The sequence below is a fragment of the Dipteris shenzhenensis genome, chromosome 8 (assembly GCF_047967505.1).
Source record: "Dipteris shenzhenensis isolate YYH24624 ecotype China chromosome 8, Dip_SZ_1.0, whole genome shotgun sequence".
Lineage (NCBI taxonomy): Eukaryota > Viridiplantae > Streptophyta > Polypodiopsida > Gleicheniales > Dipteridaceae > Dipteris > Dipteris shenzhenensis.
Window position 1 is genome coordinate 52,814,637 of NC_141603.1, and position 16,398 is coordinate 52,831,034.

Consider the following 16,398-nt stretch of genomic DNA (forward strand, 5'->3'; position numbering starts at 1 on the left):
GATATATCTCCTTTCTTTTAGGGATTGCATGGACCTTGCAAAATCAATTGACCTTGTCAGCTCCTGCCCTTTGCTGACCAACGATCTAGGATCAGTGGTGATTATGATGTAGCTGTGCTGCCAGAGCTTTTTGCATCTCATAATTGGTGTCATGAGAGTGCAACCAGCTTCAATTTCCTTAATAAGCAGCTGTGGATATGTTGAATTCTGTAAGTTGGTGGCTTTGCTATTTGCTTTCAAACTATGTGTGTTGTGGGAAGTTGGTGTCAAGATTTTCCAGTCGCCACTGCAGAAGCATTGAATTCTGTGTATGATAATCAAGCTGCATTTCAATGGAAATGCCTTTCATGCCCTCAGGAAGATATCTGTTTGTTGGTTGGATTGTGGCACAACTGGTCTAAAATTTTGTAATAATTATTAAATTATGTGATTGGAAGAGTACCAGGAGCGATAATCAGCAAAACAAATGGATAATTGAGGAAAATGAAAGACTCTTGTGTTTGGAAGAACGCCTACCTTCATGCAAACTTTCAAACATTAGACGAGGAATTTGGTAGGTGTTTTTAAAAAGCAGACTAGCTTGAAGGAAAATATATTCAGATGTTTTGAGCATTATTGTTGTCGTCAGCCTTGAACATCCTCCATGGGCTCCTTGCCTTCCAAGCCTAGAAAAGCTTTACCATCACTTGGTTCCAATTTTATAATTGATGTCTTTGCCAGAAGCATTTATTGGCTTGTCAATGTACGATTAGTGTATGTTGTAAAGTGTAGGACTATTAATGGTGCGATTTGAGTCAACTTGGAAGGGTTTTAAGTAGAGAAAATTTTTTGGGGATAATAATGTGGTTCCACACTCAACATCGTGCACAATGGAGTCTTTACATAAAAGGGGTTTTGGAAACCGTTAATTGAGACTGATATTCCCATGTCTTTCAAGAGACAAGTCAAAAAACTCATCTCTACTTTCCTAAATATAAATGCTCTATCAAAAATATCAGCTATTCTTAGGCATAGATATTGTTTTCCCTTGCACAACTAGAGATTCAAGATCATTACAAGTTCTTTGCGTGTATCTTTTTCCCAAATTCTTTTTCCCAAATTCGACCAGTCTACAAAAAGTATGCAAGATTCGTCCAAAGTCTAGCATATTTAAATCTCACCAACACCCCAAATGACCCCAGCTGAATCCTTTTTTTGAGACCTTACTGGCAAATTATACATTGGTGGTTTGTGGCAACCATTTGAGAAAGGTGGGTGAGTGAAGTATCATTGTCTATGCTGCTAGTCTTTGCAAGGCACTGGCTTTTAAGATCATGTGTACTTTTGCAAGAATGTTCGAGTCAATGTCCTCATTGACTATGCCATTTGGATATTGACTTCCAAACCTATGTGCATTATAAACATGTCATCTCATGTCATGCACTCTTAGCCTAATCTCATTTGAGAAAGGTGGGTGAGCGAGGCGTCATTGTCTATGCTGCTAGTCTTTGCAAGGCACTGGCTTTTAAGATCATGTGTACTTTTGCAAGAATGTTCGAGTCAATATCCTCAATGAGTATGCCATTTGGATATTGACTTCCAAACCTATGTGCATTATAAACATGCCATCTCATGTCATGCACTCTTAGCCTAATCTCATGGCAAATTTAGCAATGCCAATGCTAGGTCATTCAATCAATTACTACACTTAGTGATAACATTAGCACCATCAATCTTTGCATAATTATATTTTGACACTCCTACACCATCAGTATCTACATAATGCTAGAACATAACATTTGCTTTGTAGAAGTGAGTTGAGTTTAAACTTTATTTGCTTACTTTGTCTAACTCCAAGAACCACACTTAGGACCAAGTTTTGCACATCCTCTTGGCTCTAATGCATTTAGGGTAGGGGAGAAGAAATAATTATGTAAAGGCTTTCTTATGACCTACTCAAGGGGTATATCTTATGGAAATTAAACTTGCATTAATTTATAGTTATGTTTTACTTGGATATGATTATGGAGCAACAAATCATTATGCATTGTTTTGTGTAAGCTTTGATGTTGCTCCTATGGCCCACTTGATGTACTTGCACAATAAAGATGAGCATGCATTGTGGTGTAGGTGGTGGTATATTAATTGTTGGTAGAATGCTAACACTATATTAAAACTTAACTTGTTGGATGTATATTAAAGCTAGGGGGCAACTACTTTGTGCAAATTGTGGTGTGTAAGGGATGCCACAACATTAATTGCCACTATCCTTTAAGCCCTAGGAGCACATTAAGAACCAAAATCTCATGCGCTATGCTACTCTAGAACTTTATCAATCGCTATGCTATATTTGAAACAATGGCACAAGTCCTTCAAATTTCCTATGAAAGCAAAAGTCTCAAGTTGAGTTGATCCCAATTTTGACTCAAATCATGCTCCCTGCTTTCAGTGGAAGCTCCATTTAATTGGACAAGAACCTAAGTTATGCAAACAAGGGAATATGCTTTGTGATTGAGCCAAGGTTACTTTCTTTGGTTGTCACGATTATGACCAAAAATTAAGAGACCTGGGTTTAGGAAAAGGACCCATTACTTGTATTTTTTTTTTTCTCATGAGGAGGTTGATTCATCTAGAGAAGAAATCAAGGGACCAGTGTTTAGAAATGGAAAGATGCAAAGACAAGGATATTGCAATTGAGTATGCAAAAAAAAAGGGATGCAGGATTTACTATTAGCATAAAAATATTGCATACTGCTTATTACAAAACCCTAGAAAGTAGACATACAAGTCCTAGGTGATTCCCCTATGTGATGAAGGAAATCCCAGATGGAGAATTATGGTTGGAATCTACTATCTATCTTTGCAAGAGTCTTCACACAGTCTTTCTTGTCACATACCCAAGCTAAAAGAGCTTTGTGCAAATGTGAGAAAACATATCTTGTTATGGTCAATAAGATTGAGGCTAGTCCTGAGATTGAGGAAATAAATGAAAGCCCTTGGATCGCTTTCTAGCTACCTACACTGATTGCTTTATGGAAGACTTACCCCTTGGTCTTTGACCTTATCCTAGGTAGCACACCACCATGCAAAGCAGCATATAGACACAACCCCATTAAGGGGCAAGAGATTCAATCCCAAATAGAGGATATTTTGGACCGAGGATCTAGTAGTTTACCATTTGGTGCACCCGTTCTTGTCAAGAAGAAAAATGGGACTTTTTGAATGAGCATCGATTATCGTGCCTTGACTAAAATCACGGTGAAGAATCAATACCCCATTCAGAGAGTCGATGACCTTTTTGACAAGTTGAAAGGAGCCACGATCTTTAGCATGATCGATCTCAAGTCAGGGTACCATCAGGTGAGAGTGTCCAAGCTTAATATTTTCAAGACTGCTTTTAGGACTCAAACCTGCCACTACGAATTCCTCATTATGCCTTTTGGATTGATCAACACACCTGCTACCTTTAGTTGAATGATGAACCGTATCCTCCTACCCTATCAGGACATCGTGGTAGTTTTCTTCAATGACGTCATGGTTTATAGCAAGAGTCAAGAGGAACACGAGAAACACTTGGATCTCATTTCCTCTCTCTTGTGCAAGAACCAACTATATGTCAACCCGGGGAAAGTTCCTTTTTCCAATTCGAAATTTGAATATCTTGGTCACATTGTTTCAGCTGAAGGCATTCGAGTAGATCCCAAGAAGGTAGAGACGATAGTGAGCTGGTCACAGCCTAATGAGTTACAATCTTTTCTAGGTCTATGCAGTTTCTATCGTAGGTTCATTAAGAACTTCTCGCATAAGGCACATTTGTTGATCGAACTACTGCATAAGCCTCGTGCTTTCTCTTGGGACGAGCAACATACTTTAGCTTTCTAATGACTTAAAAAGGTGATGACCCAAACACTAGTTTTAACCATGCCAGACTTCATGAGACCTTTCTTTGTCATGGTCATTGATGCTAGTGGACAAGGTTTTGGAGCTTTGCTCATGCAAGACAACCATCCAATTGCATTAAAGTCATGTAAGTTGCAACCAACAGAGCTAGATTATTCCACATTGACAAAGAGTTAGCCGCTATGGTTCATGCCCTTAAACTTTGCAAGCTCTATATTATGGGGTTCTGAGTTACTGATTAAGACTAATAACTAGAGTCTTAGACACCTCCTTACTTAGTCAGTGATCTTGGATCGGCACATTAAATGGGTTGCCTTTATTGACAACTTTAAACCACTGATCTAGTATCAACCAGAGAAAGACAATGTAGTTGCCAATGCATGAGTCGATGACCTAACATAAGTAATATCTCAATCATCGAGGGCAACCCTTTTGGGCCTATGAAGCAGACCTATTCCACTGATCAAGACTTTTCAAAAATCTGGCATAAAATTAAGAAAGCCAATGGTACCCCTATTGCCTCATATTCCATCCATGATGACTACCTATTCTACAAAAAGCACTTCTACGTTACTGCACCGTTTTGTTGCGTAGTATTAGAAGAGGTGCATTAGCCACCCTACATGGGCCATAGAGGTGTTGCTGTGACGTCTTAGACTATAACTCAAGATTTTTGTGGCCCAACCTTCAAGTTGATGCTGCATCTTTTGTTGCACAATGCCTTATTTGCCTGAAAGTTAAGAGCTACATGGGCAAACATCAAGGTTTGCTTATGCCTTTACTGATCTTTAACAATCCATGGGAACAAATCTCTATGGACTTCATTACTGAATTTCCTAGACTAGCTCAGTTTCAATATGATTTGGACTATCATTGATAGATTTAGCAAATAGGCTTACTTTACCCTTGCAAGAAGACCTTGACTGCCGGATAGGCTACTCATCTATTCCTCAAGCACAACTTTGCACACCATGGCCTTCCAAAAGTAATTGTGTCGAACCAGGATAGTAAATTCTATAGCAACTTTTGGACCGCACTCTTTGACAATCTTGGTAAGAAGTTAGACCTCCGCTTTTCATCTTGAGTCCAATGGTCAAACCGATGTCACACAAAATACTATTGTGGTATGTTACGCTGTTACGTATTTGGTCAAACAGGCAAATGGGACAAATATTTACACATTTTACAATTTGCTTACAACAATACTAAGCACTCTGCTACAAGCAAGCCTCCATTTCAAATTGTCTATGGCAAGACCATTCCGACCCGTCTTCGGCATCGAGTAGAGATTGTTGACCGATTCACTGAGGATTTCTCTAGAATTTTGACTACTATTCATAAAAACATCGAGCACGCTCAGGTTGTCTACACTACACTAGTGAACAAAGGTAGAAAGAGAGTTGTATTTGCTGAAGGTGACCTTGTCATGCTATGTATTGAGAAGTGTCGTCTCAAGAGTGTTGAGACCCATCTTGTAGTTAAGCTTGCTGAGATAAATCCTATGGTCCCTTTAAGATTTTCAGAGCATATTAATGACAATGCCTATTGGTTAGAATTACCCCCACATTGACACATTTGCAATTCCTTTCACATGCACCTCTTCAGTCCTTTCCATGGAGATCCACAAACTTGACCTATTTTAGAGGATGGACCTTTGCTCCAAGGAGAGACTGCGCTGTTAGAGCCGAACCGTATCATTGATAGACAATCACTCAGACAAGACGTGGAAATTCCTATCCCACTTATCTTGATATATTCTTGCCTTGTTGAGGATGCTAAGTGGATGCCCAAGTGATATTTTTAGCAGTACCCTGATTTATTGACTATGTTTTGATCGCACAATTGAGGGCAATTGCAATTTCATGCAAGAGGGATGTTCTAAGAATTGGAATTATCCAATTAATATAATCCTTTAGTATTTAGTGAGCAAGATCCATCCCTTTTGTCGCACAGCTGATGCATGTGTGCTTGCTATTTTTGGTGATGCATGTGTGCTCCTATATGGCTAGATATACGACTATGGCTGTATGAGTGTGTGGCATTGTGTGCACCACTCACACAATGACGGTATGTGGAGCATGTGCGCACCATTCATGTGATTTTATGTATGTGTGGCATGTGTGAACCATCTGATGGCATGTGTCGCATGTGTACACCATCCATCTGTGATTTTGTGTCACTCAATACTGAAAGGCAGATTAATTTTGGTGTGATTAATTCCAAGGTTATTATATGCTTGAAATATTTCATTATTTTTGATTGTTGTGAATTCAGGGGAAGACTAAGTGATTGGGCAATGGCATTTGGCGAGCATGATCTGACACATTTTTGGCACGTAGGTGCAACTCTAGTGATGCAAGGATGAACTAGGCTAAGCATAATTTTTGATATTACAAATGCTCAAGTTCATATTTCAATTTTTGAACAGTAGAGGCTTAGCTTAAGTGCATTAACTATAGTAGGAAAAGACACCTTTTATTTTAGAAAAAGCAAGCTCTTTTGGAAGTGACTTGTGGGCCTTTTTCCCAATTGAGATGTACATGAAGCTTTATGATTTTTTCTTGGAAGCTATTCAAGGATAATTCAAATACATAGGAGGTGGAAGGAGAGCATCACTCCTATGGGGGGAGATTGCACCCAACATACTTGTTCTGTCTCTTCTATTTGTGAGCTTTGAAAGTTTGTGCATATTTTCGTATAGTGTTTGTTGTGCTTTTGAGGATTCGTAGGTTTCATGAGTGTTTCTAATCTTTGCAAGACTTACATGCTCATATTTGATTGAATGTGGACATAGACATCTGCTTATACCATAGCTGTCCCAAGGTTGTATTAACTTTGTTGAAGATGTCTACTTGCTTATACATGTCTAGAATTACTAGTTGTGTATTTCTTGACCCCTGTTCTCTTATTCAGCTTTTATGGCATTTGCTCTGTATTCTTCTCCACAAAGTCTCTCATAATTGCTCTTCCAATCTGAGTGTTATCCCAAGCTTTTATTAAAACCCCTTTGTCTCCAAGGATGGCTCTATGCACACCTTGCTTGTACCACCCTTTGTACCTGTAAAAGGAGGTCTTTGGGATGCCATATATCTTATACCACGCCATTGAACACACATCCTTCCCATTAACCACAAAATTATATCTTCATGTGCCCACACTATCAACACGATTTGATGAGTAAAAAATACACATAGTTAATGCGTGCTTCCAAGTTGAAGCTCCAAAAGTAGTTGCGAATCTCTTTTATTACTTCCTGACTAGTGAGTTGGCAACATTTTTTAGCACAGCAATCAGTTGTAGCCACTTGTAAAATATCATCCATACATAACCTCAATGTAGAATCCTTTTGAGCGACATCTTTGGCCTTCTGGTTCACCATGAAATATGATCTCTTTTTAACATAGATTGAATTCTTGCTTGGGATGAAATCCTCACTAAAACCCTCTATTTCATCAACTCTATTTGCTTCACACATGTTACCACCCATGTGTTCATCCTCTAGCAATGATCTTCCATCCTCAAATGTGAGTTTCTTGATAGGCCACCTCACCAAATTGACACAGTTTAGATCATCACTCATAGTTCACCACTACACTTACATCAAGTTCTCCTAGTAGTTCAAAATCAATAGCATCATATGGGTAAGCTAGAAGGATGACCCCTGAGCCAAGGTATTGTGCTTTTTGATCTGACCATAGTACCACTCTCCTTTCTCTCCAACTATCATGTACACTAATGCAATAATAATCTTCAAGCATCTGATCACACATCACATTGCATTGTTGCCCCATCAGCATTGCATAAGTTAGAGTTCTGCTATTTTCATGGTTGAAAGCATTGTGGTGTGTACCGTCATGGTTTTGTAGTTTTGTGGGTCATTCAAAGCCACAACAATTTAGGTTTTATATGAAAGGAAACATGCCAAACATGCAATACAAGATGAGAGATCTCAACAATGGAAGTGGAATGGAAGAAGGTGAGAGAAAGGGAGAGCCAAAAGAGAGAGTCACACAAGTTTTTGGTGGGCGCAGAACACCCTAATATTCTATGTCATCCATGTATATATGTGTTTGAGTATTGTACATAATCAGGGTTAAGGTACAGTGGCCTTTAACCCAAAAGGCGCACATGTCTCACATTTTTCAAAACAAATGTAGACCCATTTGCAAAAGAAAACTTTATGTCACCTGCTCCCACTATGTCATGCATAGTTATTTCCAAGATGCACACAACCTGTCTTTCCACTATCATAAGTGGAGAACCATTCCCTATGTGGAGTAACATGGAATGAAGCAGAATCCAAAATCCAATCCTGGGAATATGCATCATCTGAAGTGGTAAGAAAGTCTTCAGGTAGACTAGACATGAAGAGAATGTCATTGTCACTATCATCAGTGACTGCATTAATTTTATCGATCTTCATCTTTCCTTTGTCCTCCCTTGGACACTCTTCCTTCTTATTTGCACTCAAATTTACATTCTTTTTCTTATCCTTTTGCTCTATTTTCAGCTTGTAGCAATCCTTTTTCATGTGGCCCTTCTTGCCACAGTGGTAACACTCAATGTTTTGTGCCTTGGATTTGCTACGAGACTTTCCTCTTTCTTAGGACTTCCCCTTGAAGTGTGATTTGCCTCTTTGCACATTTAAGGCTGCATCCTGCTTGTTGCCATCCATAGATTTCCGTCTAAACTCCTCGGCCAACAAGCTACCCACAATATCATCAAACTTTAGTACTCCACCAGGTGTAGAGTTACTGACAGCTGTACGGAAGATATCCCATGAGGATGGCAATGAACATAAGAGAAATATTGCCTTAGTCTCCGCATCAAAATTCATCTTCTAAGCCTGAAGCTGGCTGAAAATAATATTGAATTCATTCAAGTGAGAAGCAATGGAGACCCCTTCCTTCATCTCTGTAGCTCAAACAACCTCTTCATGAGGTAAACTTTATTAGAGGCAGTTTCCTTCTCATAAGTGGCACATAATTTTTTCCACAAATCTTCTGTAGTCTGCTCATTTTACTACTATGAAATAAACCAATTGTGCAAGATGAAGTCTTACAGTAGATTTTGTTAATGCATCCAGCTCATTCCAATCATCCTCAGACATATCTGTAGGCTTAGCTTCAATCCTTGCCAAGGGTTTCATCTACTTCTTTTGAATAAGCACATCCCTTATCTATTCTTTCCACAAAGGAAAGTTTGTCACATCAAACTTTTTAATGCTAAAAAACACCTTTTTAGACATGGAAGAGGATGCTATGATGCAAATGAAACAAAATCCCAAATGCTAGTATCAGCAAGATAGAAATCACACCAAATACTAGGTGCACCCAATATGTCAGCCTTAATGAAGAGAGTGTCACCAAAACTCAAGGCTCAAAGCATCAAAAAATGCAACTGACTCATGTGCATATACTATGCATCTATATGAGCAAATCTGTTCCAAAATAAAATGTCAACACATAATGACAAAACAATGGCAAATATAATGCCAATAACAGCCAAATGCCTCAAGTATAAACACCGTCCATGGGCATAAGCATCAATAATGTCTCATCCAAGAGATCATAGCAAAACTTGTGCATCCACTGCAATACGTTAAAGCTATCCCTTAGCATAAAATAGCATCTGTGTGCTAAATGTCCATCAATAAAGCATCCCACAAGGCAATCTGGGCCTATCAGCGCATCTAACAAGGATCGCAATGCATCCAAATGGTTTGTAAAGAATCCACTGCAACTCAATGCAAACCACAAATGAGCAAACATGGCTCAGGCTGCAACCAGAGTGATCTGCATAAGGTATATCCAAGAAATCACCGCCCCATAGCAATGACTGCTAGTGAAAATAGAACCTGGGATGTCTCAAAACATGGGTGTCATTGCATAATTGAACACAACAAGACAATAAGCAAATATCTCTCTTCTGCCACAACTTCAAAATCTCATCCAAGGATGGAGTAAGAGCCAGTCAACCCTTGCATTTACTTGTAAAAATAAACCTTAGGAAACTTAACCTTAGCCAAAATGCCACATGGCAATCAATGAGAAGGTCTTGGAAACTTTGAGAAATTTCCTTCAAAGAGACGACAGAAAAACTCCCTCAATTCTTCATGGAATGGCAAGCATCTTTGTAGACATATGTTTCAGGTAGTCCTGGATCCAACGGGACAGACAACTCTGCAAATGGAGGCCCGGATGTTGAGTTTCCACTCACATAGGAAATGAGGGAATGAAGACGTTGGAGTAGACAGAGCTTCACTATAGCTCCAGAACTTCACAAAATCAGAAGTAGCTTCACAAGTAGAAGTTTTGGACTGCTCGAAATCCACCGGGAGTATCTGAATTGCAAATGGTGGCCTAGATATGGAGATCCAACACATGAAATCCGTGCAAGAAATTGAATTTCGTCACTTTTTGCAGGAGCTGTAACTTTTCACTGAAAACTCGGATGACAAAGATGTAAAAACAAAAAATGAAGTACTCAAAGTATTCTATAACTTTTCTCTTGATCTCAGGGTAAGATTCAACTTCTAGAGAAAGGTATCTTCATCACAAGGCTCTCAGGTCTAAAATAAACTATCATTAACCACCTGCTGGCTTGTAAAAAAACCACTCAGAGAACTTTCCAAAGGTTTCTACAAGGTCTCTGCACATCAAGATGTAGGTAAAGACACCCAACAAAGCTTCTCCTTCCTCCCACAGAGCTAAAGTAGTAGACTTTGGGCTCTAGGCTCACACCCGGGCTCAGCTAGAACACTCGCGCTCTGATACCAGTTGAGAGATCTCAACAACGGAAGTAGAATAGAAGAAGGTGAGAGAAAGGGAGAGCTAAAAGAGAGAGTCACACAAGTTTTTGGTGGGTGCAAAACACCCTAATCTTCTATGTCATCCATATATATATGTGTTTGAGTATTGTACATAACTGGGATTAAAGTATAGTGGCCTTTAACCCCCACACAAGATGCATCCAAAGTTGATTGAGTGGCTACCAAGAGAAGGTGGCATTGAATTGTGGAAGAGGGACAATTCTGGGGAGCCCATGCTTCCAACAGGATCCCCGATGCTGGTACCCATGTTTGACTACATAAAGGACCACTAAGAGGTGGTAGGTGGCATCAAAGGTCACCTAAGGTACTGCAAAAAATGGTCAACATCGCACAGTCTAGATGTTAATTTCACACAGGACATAGCACCTTTGATTGAGTATTGGAAAAATATGGTGGGTGCTCTACAAACTCCAAATATGCAAGAAGAGGAAGTGTTCAAAGAATTTTGTCCAAGGACATGTGGCGAAGGAACATCTATTGCAATGGATAACAAGGATGGCTTTTGAAGAGTTGGAAGATCTGGATGACCACTATTATGGTCCTTCACGAAAAAAACCCAATGATGCATTTAAGCCAATGGTGAATGTCAAGAATGGTTATTTTGTGCTTATTCGGCCACCAGACTCGATCTACCCAATATGGCTTGGAGTTGCACAAAGTGACATAAATGTGAAAAGGACATCAGAGAATTACAAAAAGATACTTGTACAATATTGGGTGGCACCTGTTTGCGTTTGACAAAATGCTATGGATGAAGACGTGTATTCAAGGTGTTGGGATAAAATTTGGATGTGTAACATAAAGGATCCTCAACGATGGGAGAGCATAGATAGTATTGTATTTGCATGGATGCATATGAGTGCTAAAATCACCCAAAAAATAAACATCCCATTAAGCTGCAAAGGCCCAAGAAAATCTACGGTTGTCCTCTACAGAAGCATCATTGTGATGGAACAAGGTTATATAAGCCTTACAAAATAGTGTTTTATAAACACTGTCATATTGAGTATTTATAAACGGTGTTTCATAAACACCACCAATGTGAGTATTTTTAATCCTATACCATGTGAATACATAGTTCTAGTGTTATAAAAACTACAATCACACCATGCAAGTTCCATACTATCTCAGGGCAAGCTCCATGCAACTATAAAAACATACTGTCTCATGGCTAGTTCCATATTGACAAAATTCCCAAAGTTAATGGGATTTTTCTCATTCAAGAATTTCCAAAGTATCTGAAAATTCCCAAATTCCCTAATATGGTGTTCATGATGATTTTGCATTAATAGGTCTTCAACGTTAATCTTGCCATGTGGTGGAGTACAATGCATTTGCACCACTATGACCAAACAGCTAATGGACATGTCTTGTTTTGAGAAATTCATCGAGGCATTGTCAACCGAGTGTTCTACTTCTGAGTTCTATTTTTCAAAAGGACTCACTGCTCGGTAGGGATTTACTTTTCTTCCATTGTACAACTTAGAGAACACATTGCCTTCTAAATCTATGAGTTCAACTGCCCCATTGTCAAAAACTTCTACTAACCAATAAGCTCCATTCCATCCAAATTTAAAATTGTTTTTGATAAGCCCCAACTTAGTAGTGCAGAGTAACATAAGTGCACCCCTCTTTAAATGCTCAGGCATAATGTTTCTATCATGCCAATCCTTCCTTTTGCATTGTATTACCAACTGTGACCAGGTAGCTCAGAGACATAACTCATCCAGGTGGCTTAGCTGATGCGATCATCGCTTGATTGCCTCTTTCTCACCTAATTAATGCTTGGCAGCAATTTGAAGAGTCCTTGAAACAATAAATTCTAAGGGAAAAACTTCCTCTAAGCCGAAGGCCATACAAAAGGGTGTAAGATTGGTTGTCACCTTGTAAGGGTGTAAGATTAGTAGTCACCTTGTAAGAAGTTCTATAAGCCCATAAAGTAGAGTGTAGCTTTGTATCCCACTCACCCTTAGTTGATTATACTATTTCAATCAAGATGAGTTTTAATCTCTTAATAGTTGACTTGGCTTCATCATTACCATGGGCATAGTAAGTAGTGGATATTGTATGCATGATTTTAAATTCTATTTTGAGTGACTGCATCACGTCATTGAAGACATGTATCCCTTAATCTCATTGACAAATTGCAAAGGGCATCCATATCTGCATATAATATTTTCAAAGAAGAACTTAGCAGAACTCCGAGTCGAGTGGTCTTAGAGTGCCTTAGCTTCTACCCACTTGGTAGCATAGTCAATGGCAACGATGATATATTTATTTTGAGTAAACTTTTATGGTCTAAAAGGACCAACAAAATCCAAACTCTAGCATTGAAAAGCTTCCCATGGCCTTGTGGGTTGCAAAGGCATAGATTGATTTGCCGATATCTGTCTAGTCCATTGACAAACATCACATTGCATCCATTTGGTTTGAGCATCCTTAAACAAGGTTTCCTACCACAAAATTGCTACAACACTTTTCGAGAAGTTAACTCTCCTTGAAAATGTCCTCTTCATGGACCCAAGTGAGCTTCTTGCAACACAAAAGCTCACTCATGTGGCAAAACCCAACGTCGTAGAACTCCATCTGCATATTGACGATATAGTTGCCCACCAATCAAAGTGCATTTATGGTTTCAGAAAAGGTGCCTTTAGATAAGTAATACTTCATTCTCACAATAAACTATTGCAAACAATTAAGCATCTGGCAATTCCATATTAACTCCTTGTGTATCCTTGGGTGGTATCCTTGGGTGCTGGTAACTTGGACAAACGGTTAGCTCTCACATGGCTCTTGCTTGGTTTATGAATAATTTTGAGGTTCAATTCTTGCAATTGAAACATCCAACAAACAAGCTGTCCTTGAATAACAATCTTACTATAATGATAAGGTAAAGCAAGGCTTGATGATCCACATAGAACACAAAATGGTTATCGAAGTAAACAGTGCCTTAGTTTTTCCACACTAAATACCATTCCCAAAGCTTCTCACTCAGTAATGCTATAATTTGACTCGATAGGTGTTAGAAATTGGCTAGCATAAATTGCTGGATAGTGTAGCTGACCATCTGGCCGAGCCAAATAATGCCTAAAGCATAACTAGAAGCATCCACATGTACATGGAAGATAACATCCCACTTTGGTTGCCTGAGAATTGGAGTAGCCATGGATCGGTTCTTCAAATCATTGAAAACTATAGTCAACTTGGCATTCCATTCAAACTTAGCATCTTTCTTTGTCAATTCATACAAGGGCACTGCAATCCAAGCAAACTCTTTGATGAATCTTTGATAGAAACTAATAAATCCCACAAAAGAATGCAATTGAGTCAAGTTCTAAGGCTCATGTATTTGTTGGATGGATTTAATTTTACCTGGCTCTGTTTTGATGCCATCCTTGGAAATAACATGGCCAAGTAGTATGCCAACTCAGATACAAAGGGATGACTAGGACTATGGTTGCTTAGGTGTGAGGAAAATTTTACAATTTGATTATTGTGTTGAGGTAGATCTACTCATGGAGTTCCTTTAAGGGTCTAGGAGGCTCCTATTATTGTTGGTATGGAGATTGTTATGCCAAGAAGTGAGGAGAGAGAAGATGTAGGGCCCAAAGGAGCAAGGGATTCATAGAGAAATAGCTTGCATATAAGGTGCAACTTTTATAATGTTAACTTCAAAAATTTTAACCTTATAAAAGGTGCAACTATTATAAGGTGTAGCTTGCCTATAAGGAGCAAGTTTTATAAGATTAACTTCAAAAATTCTTTACCAATCCAAAGTGCACACCAATTTTGACACCCTCCATAGGAGGGCTAAAATGTTGATAGATAGCTTACCTTGAATGTTGGAACTTTGAATTGCAAATAGAACTACCTGGCTACCTTAGAGAACACAAAATATGGCACAATGGCTAGATCGTACAAGAAGGATATTCTAAGGAATTACAACTAGCTAGCCGTCGGTGTGCATATATCTTATGTGTCTTTTAGTTAGTTTGTGTGCGTGATAGGTCTCATGGGGCTAGCAAGTTAGGCTTGTCTCTTGGTGATGCACCACACATCAATATTTGAGAGCTCACAAAGTAGGTGAGGGTCAAAAATTGGGTGCAAAAGTTGTAGTTTGTTGGTTTGTTTCATCCTAATCATGCCATCCACCATCAAGCCTTCATAGATTAAGAAATAGCCTTGTCATCGTTTGAGCTTGAGGGTAAAAACTATGTGTGGTTTGAAAATGGGGACTTGCAAATTGTTGATTTGTTTGCAACATGGCCAAGCTCCAAGAGATCATGAAGGAATGAGGTAGAATTAGTGCATGGATAAAAAATTAGGCTTGCAACTTTTTCTACCAATTAATGTTGGTGGAAATTTTGTCATGGAGCACCATGAAATCCTGCTGCCAAAGTTTGAGGCATCAAGACTATGCCTACCCCCCATGCCCACCCTTGCCTTCCATAATGCATCCCCAAAATAGTTCCATGATTGGCTATATCCAAGCTTGTTTTGACCCCCCAATCTTTTGGGGTGGAAAACTGATTGTATGTGTAGTGACAACCCATGGATTCAGCTATGTCATGTTAGAAAAATTGTGTGGAAACCAACCAAGAGACCCACTCTTCAAATATACGCAATTGAGCATCAACTGTGATCAACCGAAAGCTTGCAAAGCACAATGACAAGAGATACGACTCAATATTATAACTGAGAACTCTTATTCATCAACAAACGACTCAAAATTGTTATCACACCTCTACAGAGTTTGTTGGCGAATACAACCATGTAGGACTCAATTAACGACCCTAATATCTATATGCAACTGCTCTATAAGATAGCTATGTCTACTGACAAGGACTCACGATACTTAGGCTCCCGATCATGATAACGAAGAGATGATCAATAGATTCTTGATTGAGTTATGTAGAAGGTCAAGCACTACCATATAGAGCCCATGCAAATGTCTCCACATCCAAGGTGCCAGTCGTCACAAGCCAAACAACAAGCTAGTTACCCAATTGAGTTCACAAGAGTGTCCTTCTAATTAAAGCTAGCCACATACCTTAGTCACAACAATGCTTCTATGAGGATCATTCTTCCAAACCCCTCCCTTGATTTGAATAGGGAGAACACAAAAAAACAGTGGACACCATAGTCGCATAAACACTCATAGGCATTGTAGCCTGAAATTAAAACTCTCCCAAGCATTGTAGCTTGGTGTTGGCATCATATCCAAAGAAGATCAGACTTACAACCTTTTCCAAAACAATGGACATAATCTAATTCTATGCTGAGACCAATAACACAACCAAAAATATAAACTCAAAATGCCCTTGGTCGGGTAAATCGTCTGCAACTAAACCTACCATCTCCTCTCTCTCTCTAGACTCCTCAATCATATAGGCCTTATTATTTTCTTGTTTCATTGCCTCATCCCTTTGCTTCTTGGCACAAAAGATTTCAAAGTGGCCTAGCTTGCCACAATAATAGCACGCACGGGTGTCTCCTCTTGAATCTCTAGTCACATTCTTCTTATCAGCATATGTAGCATCACTGGGAAAAAGGTTTTCCTCTTGGTTCTCATCGCTCATGAGCAAACCCTTGCAATTAATGAAGTCAGCTTCATCATCCAATTTGAGGATACGAGAAGTCTCACTATATCTAGAGGGGAGTCTCTTCAACAAAATCTCCTTTTGGTC